The following is a 10,399-nucleotide window of genomic DNA, read 5'->3' on the forward strand; positions in this document are numbered from 1 at the left end:
GCTGCTGATGTAGAATCTATGCATCACCTAGCATGGATGCTGTCATGTGACAGCTACCTATCTCTGATGGAGAAGCAGGACAAGACAGGGAGTGGGGTGTTGGAAAAAGAAATGGTAGCATTGAGTGTGGGAGAGTGAGTGAGTGCAGGCGTATGCGTCCAGAATACTGTATCTGAATGTCATGATCATCTCATGGAAGTCTTAGAACTCCACCACTGGAAATAAAAGAACCGATGAGAAACTTCACTTCTCACCTTGTCTTATGCCATGCGATTTGATTTTACTAAATTGAACGTGATTCTCCATCACCCTGTGTTGGTTTCGGTTATCGGGGGTAGTGTAGTTCAGTGGCTTGAGGTGCAACCCTCTAATACTTCCTGGACAGTCATTTCTCAGGAGCTGTTTCTAAGTTGATGGATGTAGCATTTCACCACAAGGTTACAATCTGAAAATGTACAGGTCCAGATTTTCATGACAGTAATGGGCTGTCTGAAAAGCTGTTGGAAAAATTGTAATCTGCTGAAAAATTCTAGAACTTGGTGTACTTCTTTCTTTCTTTCTGTTTGGCCACACTTCCCATCTTCCCCAGCCAAGCGTGGCCATTGGGGATGATGAGACATGTAGTGAAACACCCCTGTAGACTTTCTTTCTTTCTTTCTTTCTTTCTTTCTTTCTTTCTTTCTTTCTTTCTTTCTTTCTTTCTTTCTTTCTTTCTTTCTTTCTTTCTTTCTTTCTTTCTTTCTTTCTACAACTTCATTCATCTTTAAAAACAGTTTGGTATGGTAGGTTCATCATTGTATTCTGGAGTGGGGGAATGAAATTCATGTGTTCCTCTCTGTTTTTTTGTTTTTAAATTATCATTATTATCAGGAGTGTTCTAAAATCCACAATTTTCCCCCCATGTTCTAGAGAAGGAACTTATGTTTAGGAGAAAAATAGATAGATCTATCCAGCTAGAGGGCCTAAATTCCTTAGTTTTTAAAATCCTGACTTTAAATTCCAATATATTTATCCATACCTCTGGTTCGGAGTTAAGGTTGCTTTCTCTCTCTCTCTCTCTCTCTCTCCTTTTTGCACCCCATTTTTAACAGCTATGTGGTGGCCAGATGTAAGATGATGTTCAACCTACTGGGAATAGCTGGGTTGAATTTGGTCAGTAAAGGTCCCTGAAAATTCTCTTTGGTTTGCTTTTTGATAAGAACGACTCCCAGATTTTGAAGGTTCCGTCATAAATTTGAGGGAAGAGAGACCTCGAGGTTAGAAACAAAACTGGAAACGAATGCGGGAAGGGAGCCCAAAACTGGCGATACCTCCCTCTCGATTCCTGGGAAGCGTAGTTATGTATTTAAGCTCAATTTGTGATGCGGACGATGTTCTGGGGGGACTATAATGCGCGTCTTTAAAACCAGGGCATCTGGCTACCCGAGGTCAGAGCTTACCCTGGCTTTGTCTGCCTAACGAGGAAGGTGAAAGTGAACCAAATTGGACAATATTCTGCTTTTGCATGGATAGAAGCTGGCTCCCTGCCAACCCCAGCTTTCAGAGCCTTTTGTTCTCGGATGCTTCCAGCGCATGCTTGTCAATCCGTTATTTAGGATTTAGGTTACCGGCACTGTGCGTGCATGTGTTTCCTTGTTCTCGTTGTTTTGCTTGGCTTTGTGTGATTTTTTTTTTTTAAGGAGAAAGGATTTTGCTTTGGAATGGTGCCATGGACAGAGATCATTTTGGGATGCTCCAGTGCATGCCCAAGGGTAGGCTGTGCCTGTCCGTGCATGTGACAAGGGAAGAACGCATGGTCAGGCTGAGGAATGCTTGTAAGAGCCTCCACGGGAGAGGAGCCAAGACATGAACAGCTGAAGATGGAACATGAGCACTCTTGGTGGGTGGGGGTGGGTGGGCATGCTACATTTTCCTGGGCAGGCTAATCTCTGCTTTCACTTTGCTTTTATATCCATTACTCCTGGCCTTGTATGGCCAACTGGAAGAAGGCTTTGCAAGCTCGTATCCCGAATGCAACCGCTTTCCATGATTTGCTGCCTCCCACCCAAAGTCCATTCTTTCTCCCTTCTTGGCCCTAAAAGAGAAGAATGCAACAGCACCCTGAACCGACCTGATCTCAGTGAATTTTGGAAGCTCTGCAGGGTCTGGTGTGGTTCGATGGGAGATCACTAGAGAATAGCAGGGAGCTCCAGATAAGGGCCACTAAAGAACCCTGTCTGGTGCTCCGGAGAGTCCTCACGGTCAGGCAGATTTGAAAACATTGGGCTGGATAGATCAATGGTCTGACTAAATGTAATGCAGCACCATGTGTTCTTAAGAAAGATGCTCCTATGCTTCTGTGTTGTTGTTTCCCCCCATTTATCTCCAGCATTTCAGGGACCTCGTTAGCTGATAGTTGATTCCTCTAAGTAGAAAAGGCACAGGCTGAACCTGGGACCCTTTGCAGGGGAGGTGGTTGAAAATATTCTTCTTTTTTAAAAAACCTATAACTTCCTGAATGTCTGGCTATGAGTATTCTGGGAGTTGTAGTCCAAAACAGTAACATTCCCAAGCTTTGTTGTTGAACCAGGCGCAGTTCAACGCTAAACATGAGCGGATCTTTAAAAAGTTTTCTACCCACTGTGCATCATTGGTTCGTTGGAACATTTTAAAATTACACCACAGCTAGAGAGGAAATTACAAGGTATGGCCATGTCTGCTTTTGTCAAAGGGGGTGTCTTAATCTGAAATAATCTGAGTCAAAAACTGGGGATCTAGGAAGTTGACTTGGGCCATTTAGTGCGATATTGCCAGTAGATCTTTGAGGCTTTGGACGGTATTTTTTCCAGTTCTTTTTGGAGATGATGGGACTTAAAGCTGGGATATTTTGCATGGAAAACCAGTGTGTTAGCCCTGAGCTATACTCTCCTACTGGTGTGTGTGTATGCATGTAGCTAATTTTGATGTTTATTTTGAAATAATTTGGAAACAAGAACCTTCCTGTATCAGGGGTATATTATTCTGGAAGAGAGTTTTACTGGCCCTAATCATGAATCCTGAGCAGCCGAGATGAGATTAATTCCCCCCCCACCCCATTCAGTGGACAATGATTTTAAAGAAATCAAAGAATCCTGATGGCCATATCTATGCGCTCTCTCTTTCTTTGCTCTTCCTTTTTTCAGTTGCTGAAAGGGGGGTTTTAGCCTGTGGTTTCTTCATCTTCCTTTCTCTGCTTGTCAGTGACAAATTTTTGTCAAAAGCTCTAAAGGGGAATCCATTAGATCCCAGATCTCTTGACTATTAGCCATGCTAGCTGGCAATGATGTGAGACAGAGTCCAAAGCATTGGGAGGGCACCAGTTTGGGAAAGGTTGATTCAGAGAAACATAGGTATGTAACTAATATAATGTAACACTGTTTGCCCACCCAGAGAGAGAGATTTTCTAGTTTCTTAGGCTGGGACACATCCCCTAATTCAGTTCAGAGGACCTTAAGGCACTTTGGAATGCATTGCAATTTGATCTGCAATAATATGGATCCTACCTGATTCTATTTCTATTCTTAATTCAAACTGATCTGCAAATTCAGATTGCCAGCTATCCTAAAATCCTAGAATCACAGAATAGTTGGAAGGGGCCTGGAAAGCGATTGAGTCCAACCCCCTGCTCAAGGCAGGGATCCAAATCAAAGCAGATCTGACAGACGGCTGTCCAATTTTCTCTTCAACACTTCCAGGGTTGGAGCGCCCACCACCTCCTGAGATAATTGGTTCCATTGTCATACTGCTCTGACAGTTAAGACGTTTTTCCTATTCCAGTGAGTTAGGCCAGAAAACAAAAACAGCAATAGATTCTTTTAAAAAAAATATTTTTGTACTGATATATGTGTAATTTAGGGAGAAGATAAACCCTCAAGTGGGGAATAAATGGGCTAAATTTTGGACAGCAAGCTCCAGGAGAGTGTATATTGGGCACTTTGTTTATTTACAATATTATGGCTGCCACCCAGAAAAGCCCATTCCCTTCCTTTTCTCCCAAACAGTATTTCACATAATCCCGCTGTGTAGTTGCCCGCCCTGCCATTAGACATAAATTACTAACTCAGTCCAAATAACTCTTGCTTTCGCCCTCTCCGTTTCAATTTGGACCTCATGCAAATTGAGTGGGATCAGCTTGATTTGGTTGGAAAATGCTGGAGATCAGTCAGTGATAAACTGATGTGTACACAGGCTTGAATTGATCAATCAATCCCATCTGGCATTGGGTGCAACATCAAAAACCTGACATGCTCACGTCATGCATGGTGTTCTACTTCCTACTTTTAAATAAGCTGTTGGAGAGGTAAGATATAGATTTCATAATCTGAGTCTGGATTTAGCATCTATCCTGGTGCCAGTTGGGGGGTCTTTCAATAAACTCTAGTTCAGAGGAGGACTGTAATCACTAGCACATTTTGGGGGTCCGTTTTCAAGCCCTGGTTGGATGATGGGATTCTTCTGAAAGAACTGTGGACTAGATTTGTGCTTCTAAGCCTTGGGTCCCCAGATAGTCTTGGACTACCACTCCCAGAAATCCTGGCCTGCATAGCTAGTGGTGAAGGCTTCTGGGAGTTGTAGTCCAAGAACATCTGGGGACCCCAGGTTGGGAACCACAGGACTACATATATACTGACTGAGTCAGTGCAGTCATAAACAGTAATTTTGGTACCCAGGCTCTTCTGTCCTCTTGGGTAACCTTGAGTTGTGCGAGATTGGCATTCAGGCTGTGCTGTATCGTATTTTTGGATTGCAGCTCTCAGAATTCTCCATGCAGAATCCAGAGAAGTGCAGCCAAGAAACAGACCGACTGTAATTACCTCCATAGGTGCCATCTTTGGCCTGTTTCTCCTCTCAAAAACAAAGGTGCTGCCTGGTGCAACTTGGGAATCATTGGTCTTCCCATGAGTCATAGTTCCAGCTAGGCTTTGTAGAGGACACCACCCAAAGAACTAGTCAGAAAGCATGAATGGAGGAAAACACAGGTGGCCTGCAAAGATCTGTTTCTGGATAGCATCGCCTAGGATTCTGCCTGGAGAATTCCTGGAGAATTCTGAGACATTTTGCAGTCCCAACAGATGGAAGAAGACACTCCTCATTGACATACATGGGGAGCATCTGGGAGAATGAAGATGAATGCCCAAGGTTGGCCATGTAGTGGGCATGTTATTTCTGCTCTAAGCCTGCCTGCCTGTGTTGTGCTGGTTTCCACTTGGGAAGGAGAGGCTGAAGGTAGTATATGTGTTCACCTCCTTCCAGGAGCCAGTTTTTTTGCATGCTGTCAATTTCCAGTCCAAGGAGGAAACCTTGGTAGTCCTGCCTTAAGTAATAGCTGTGGTGCTGTTCAAAAGAATATATGTACATTTATATAGTCTTCAAACAACAGTTGGTGCTTTGAGAATACTTAACATCCACTTTTCAGTGAATCTGACTGAAATCCTGTTCGTTCCGACAGAGCATAATATTACACCAGCAGAAGCGTGCTGGGTGTTATTCCCAGGCAACCACGACTGCATGAACGATTTCATGGCAGCCGTTGTGGGACGTGGCATGCAACATCGCTCCATGAATAGCCCTTCTGTGGCTTTTTGCTATGCGGTGGCCGCTTCGCCTTGCGCATGGGGAGCTACGCAACAGGATTCCGACCACTGAGTATGCCTCCTTGGTTTGAAAACAAAGCACGCTGATAAGTTAATATGATCGGGATTGGAAACCCAGTAACTCGATGGCTGCATTGAGAATTTATTTTGGAAAACAGAGCATATAGATAGATCACAGGGAGACTAGTAAACAAACCACAGACCATGGAAGGCTGAAGTCAGATCACCCCCTGCTCTTGCTTATCTCCAAAGAAGCCTCTTACAAAAGAATTAACCATTTATCTGCTCCGAGACAAGAGGAGTGAGGAGGAAAACAGACTTAAAGATGAAGGCACAGATTATTTCCTTCTTATTCTGCCTACTTAGTCTTCCAGTCTGGTGACGAGATAATACGGTGGATCGACCAGCAAGAAAAGCCGAGAGAATGGTAGTAGCAGTAGATTAAACACTAATTTGTTATTTTGCGATGTGCTACTGAAGCTAGCCGTGGCTGTTAAATGATGACGGAGATAATCCTTTTATTATCGGTGCGAACATTTAATTAGGTGAGGCAGGCTTTGTAAATATGATAAATATAGTTTTGTCATAGGTGTACAAACACTCCCCCGTATTCATACTTGGGCATTACATATATTTAGTGGGATGTATAGGCTGGTGTGTCTGTCATTATTTCTGGATACTCCCATGTTCCACCTCCTTTTCGTAAAAATCATCTTTGTTAGCTTGTTCTGGTTCGTTTCTCCACCCCACTCTGCAGACTGAATTTGCCAACAATTTCTAACTGATTTAATAACTGGGAGAAAATATCCAGACCAGACGCAGAGCATTTCAGATGCATCCTGAATAATTTCCTTGTGCAAAACTCTCCCCCCCCCTCCAGCTTTGTTTTAAGAAACCTTGAGCTTCTTTAGAAACTCATGCAGAGCTTCAGGGGGGGAAAAGGTCAAATATGGAACATAGGGAGTGGCTTTTCATTCAACTGGCTATTGTCCAATACTGTCCACCTTGAGTGGCAGCTGCTGCCTAAGATCCTTCTCATCAGCTGCTACATAATCTTTCTAACTGGATGCAACTAAACCATGCCATCTCTGTAACCAAAAGATAATGTTGGGTATTTTTTAAAAAATATATATACCCAAATATACTGGATGGGGATGATGGGCACTGCAATCAAAGACATCCGGAGTAATGCCATGTTGGGAAGGCTGTGCTTGCATCAAGACAGAAATGGCCTTTTGTGTTTGAAACATAGGATGTGTCCTGGTGGTCTTACATCCGAGTCAACCAAGTCATTGGTTCTCTTCCCTGCTAGAATTAACATGTTGTATGTTCAAGTGAAATGCCTAGACTCTCAACTGTCCGTTGGGTTTTGCATGTCAAAGTGTCCCTCAGAAATGCATACATTTCTCTCTCCGTTGGCCCGGATGGTCCTCAGTTGTGGATGTATTGTGTATATGAATATCCGTGGTTAATTCTTTCTCTTTATAGGTTTTGCTTCTGATCATGTTCCTTCTTAAACCCGATGTTTCCAAAATCCATCTTCAGTTGAATGGGAAATCATTGAAAATCATCACCGACAGGCTTGGTTTAGCCAAAACTGGACAGTGAGGAGTTGACTCCAGCAGCCTGGAGTTAAAAAATGGAATCAGGGCCAATAATAAGCAAAATATTTGCAAGTGGACAAAAACGAATGTTAGTTAGCTCATTGGCTGGACCAAACCCAAATGAAAATCAAGGCAGGAGCCAGGAGGCGGGATCAATGTTAGTGGAATAAAAAGTCCATACACAAAAGCAGACATGGACCCATCTAACAACTTTATTAAATATAAGCCTTAAATAATCTATTAGCAGAATTATCTAACTTCTCTGTCCTGCAGAAGTCTGGCTTCAGGCTTCAGATGTCATGAATGTGCATCTTCTAAAACAAGAATAAGAAAGAAAGCACATAGGTCTTAGGTAGATCGTCCTCTTGAAATAAACTCATTTCTTAGAGGAGTTTTTGTCTTCTGGTTTTCTGTCTGGAGCAAGCCAGTTTGCATGCTGAGACAGAGTGGGTCTCCTCCAGGTTTCCCCTGGCTGAGGAAAGCTGAGATGGCTTCGGTGGGTGTCATGCCTCCGACAGCAACGATGGCTGATCCACAAAGCAGGTGTAGCTGGGCCCGTCATGGCCTCCGAGACCCATCTGTTCTCCATTTTATCAGTATGTTCCCTCCCGGGTGACGGAAGGGGACAAACCAGGATGGGTTTTCTTTCCTGCTTCCCAAGGTTGACCTTGTAATTTATTAGCTGCGAAAAGGGACTCAATAGAAACCATGAAAGCAGGCTCAATCCTCCTTGAAACAAAAACACCACACGGACTCTCGTGGATGTTGCCTTCTCTGTTTCTACGTCTTACTTCTTTCATTGCGTCGGCTATAAATGTAGAGACATCCCCCAGGCTATTTGGCCAGTTGCAACCCTGACTATTTGCAAGGCTGGGTTTAAGCAAATGTTATGGTAGCGGTGGCATGCCAGGGCGAGTACAGAATTATTTTCCTCCACCATCTGCCTTTTCTCTCCGCATTGCCATACAACCTCTTAGCCTCACTTCTCCACATTAGGATTGCTACTTTAATTTTATTATGTTTTGCTTTTAATTGCAAATCAAAGCCCAGGAAAGTAGGGGGAACACCCATTTGCTTAAGAGGGAGGTAAGACTGTAATCCAAACTGCGGGAGGCAGTGGAAGACAGGAGGGCCTGGCGTGCTCTGGTCCATGAGGTCACGAAGAGTCGGACACGACTTAATGACTAAACAACACTGTAAAATCTTCCCTGTCAGATGACTTTCTCCTACCGAGGGTGCTAATTCAAGGTGGTCAGCCCAAGCTTTGCTTGTGGGTCCCAGTTTAAGAACCCTAAGTGCCTCTTCCTTTCTTTTTCTCCCTCCCCATTTGGTCAAAATGGCACAGCAGGATGGAAAGGAATAGCAAAGGACTATATCAGCAGCACTTAGAATCTGCAGTAAACCATAGACTTGATCTCATTGGGAAAGGCTCACAAAATCAAGTTGAAGGGTTCTATCTATGCTTGCACATTAATTCTCTCAATACAGTGGCTCCCTTATAATTTCATCTAACAAATACATCATGGATTGCAATGTCCATCTTCCATCATTAGTTACCAACATATATCATCCAGGTTACTAAAGGAAATCATTCCACACACTCTTATCTTTTCTTTACCTAACTTGTCCTTTCTCTCTCCCATCTTTCCAATCATCCTCCCTTCTTTCCGAGGCCAGGCCCCAAAGAATTGGGATGACTGACAGATCATTGATGTCTCGTACATCTTCTGGCTTGTTTTTGCAATTTCAGCATATTTATCTGAGCAGCATCCGCCTCCCTACCCCGAGTTGATTTCAAAAGGAGGTGGTTTGGGAGGTGTTGATTTAAAGTTCATTACACACAGCTTTGAAATGCCCTGAGGTTGCCCTTTAGCTAGGGGTAGTTTGAAGGGTCATGAGGCATTCAATTCTAGTGTCCCAATAATGGACCACATCATTGCCAATGATGTAGTGTTCGTTCATTCGTTCATTTCTACATGCATCCCAACATCCATGGTACCTGGGGTGGATTTCACTTCAGATCTTGAAGTCCTGAGAAATCAAGCCAACTCAAGCTTGCGGTTGAAACATGCTTCTTCCTGCCAGGTTAAAAACAAGAAGGAAGAAAAAGGGAAGATGAACTTTGTGAAAAACTGAAAACCAGAGTTGGACAATATCTTTTTTGGGTCCACTAAAATCCCTAGAGAGGGCAAGGTTTTTTTATTTTTGACCTCTGGTAAGATTCAAAACATTCCTAATCAGTTTAATGAAGGCATTCGTCACCTTCGTTTTGAGACCCAGCCTAGCTGATGTCTTTCCCACCCTGGCTGTTCTCTCCGAGCTTAAAGATGCACTTTGCAATTTGTGTTGACGTATCAATAATTTGGGGACCCCTGGCGGATTTCGGTCCCCCTGAGTCCAGGCTGTTTAGGGAGACTCAGAGACACTGCCAAGGCTCATGTTAGTAAACAATTCCCCCCACCACACGTTTTCCTCCCTCTCTCTCCCGCCCCCCCCTTTACACCACTAGCTTGTCTTTTTGCTCCACTCTTCCTGCGTTTGCTTTTCGATGTGGCCTGCACAATGTGACTATTGTCAAGGGCCGATTTGAGCCGGGGGGGGGGTTGAGCTTGTCTCTGGGCATGTTCCCAGCATTGTGAGAAGCGACTGGGGTGAGGGGAATAAAACCCCCCACAAACTCTCATGGGCCAGCCAGGGAAGACCAGACCCAGACTGAGACAGACGCCTAAATTAGCAACAAAGGCTTTTTTCAACTGTCCACCCCCCCCACTTTACCCTAACCCTTTATGCAGCCTGCTTACCTAGACAAGAACAGCCTTGTGTGTGTGTGCGTGTGTGTGTGTGTGTATTTGTGTGTATGCCTGCACACTGTGGCTGGACAACAGCTTGCGTGTCTCTCCATGTTAATTAGTTTTGCATGCATGTCTGATAAGGTGTCAGTGAATATGTTTGTTCTCCGTTTGCTGGCAAAAGCTGTTTTAATGGTGGGGGGAGGTGAAGGGCTGGGATCATTGAAGGAGGGGGCTGTCTATAGGGGATGCCTCTAACACATGCGTGTGTGTTGAATGCAGCTTTCCAGCTTTGGATAATTGAGCGAGGGGGGGCAGATCTGTGGGGCAAATTGACTGTGGGTCCCCCCCCCTCCTTTCTTTCTTTTTTCTGAACGTGCTGGAAAGATGGCAC

The sequence above is a fragment of the Pogona vitticeps genome, chromosome 12 (assembly GCF_051106095.1).
Source record: "Pogona vitticeps strain Pit_001003342236 chromosome 12, PviZW2.1, whole genome shotgun sequence".
NCBI lineage: Eukaryota > Metazoa > Chordata > Lepidosauria > Squamata > Agamidae > Pogona > Pogona vitticeps.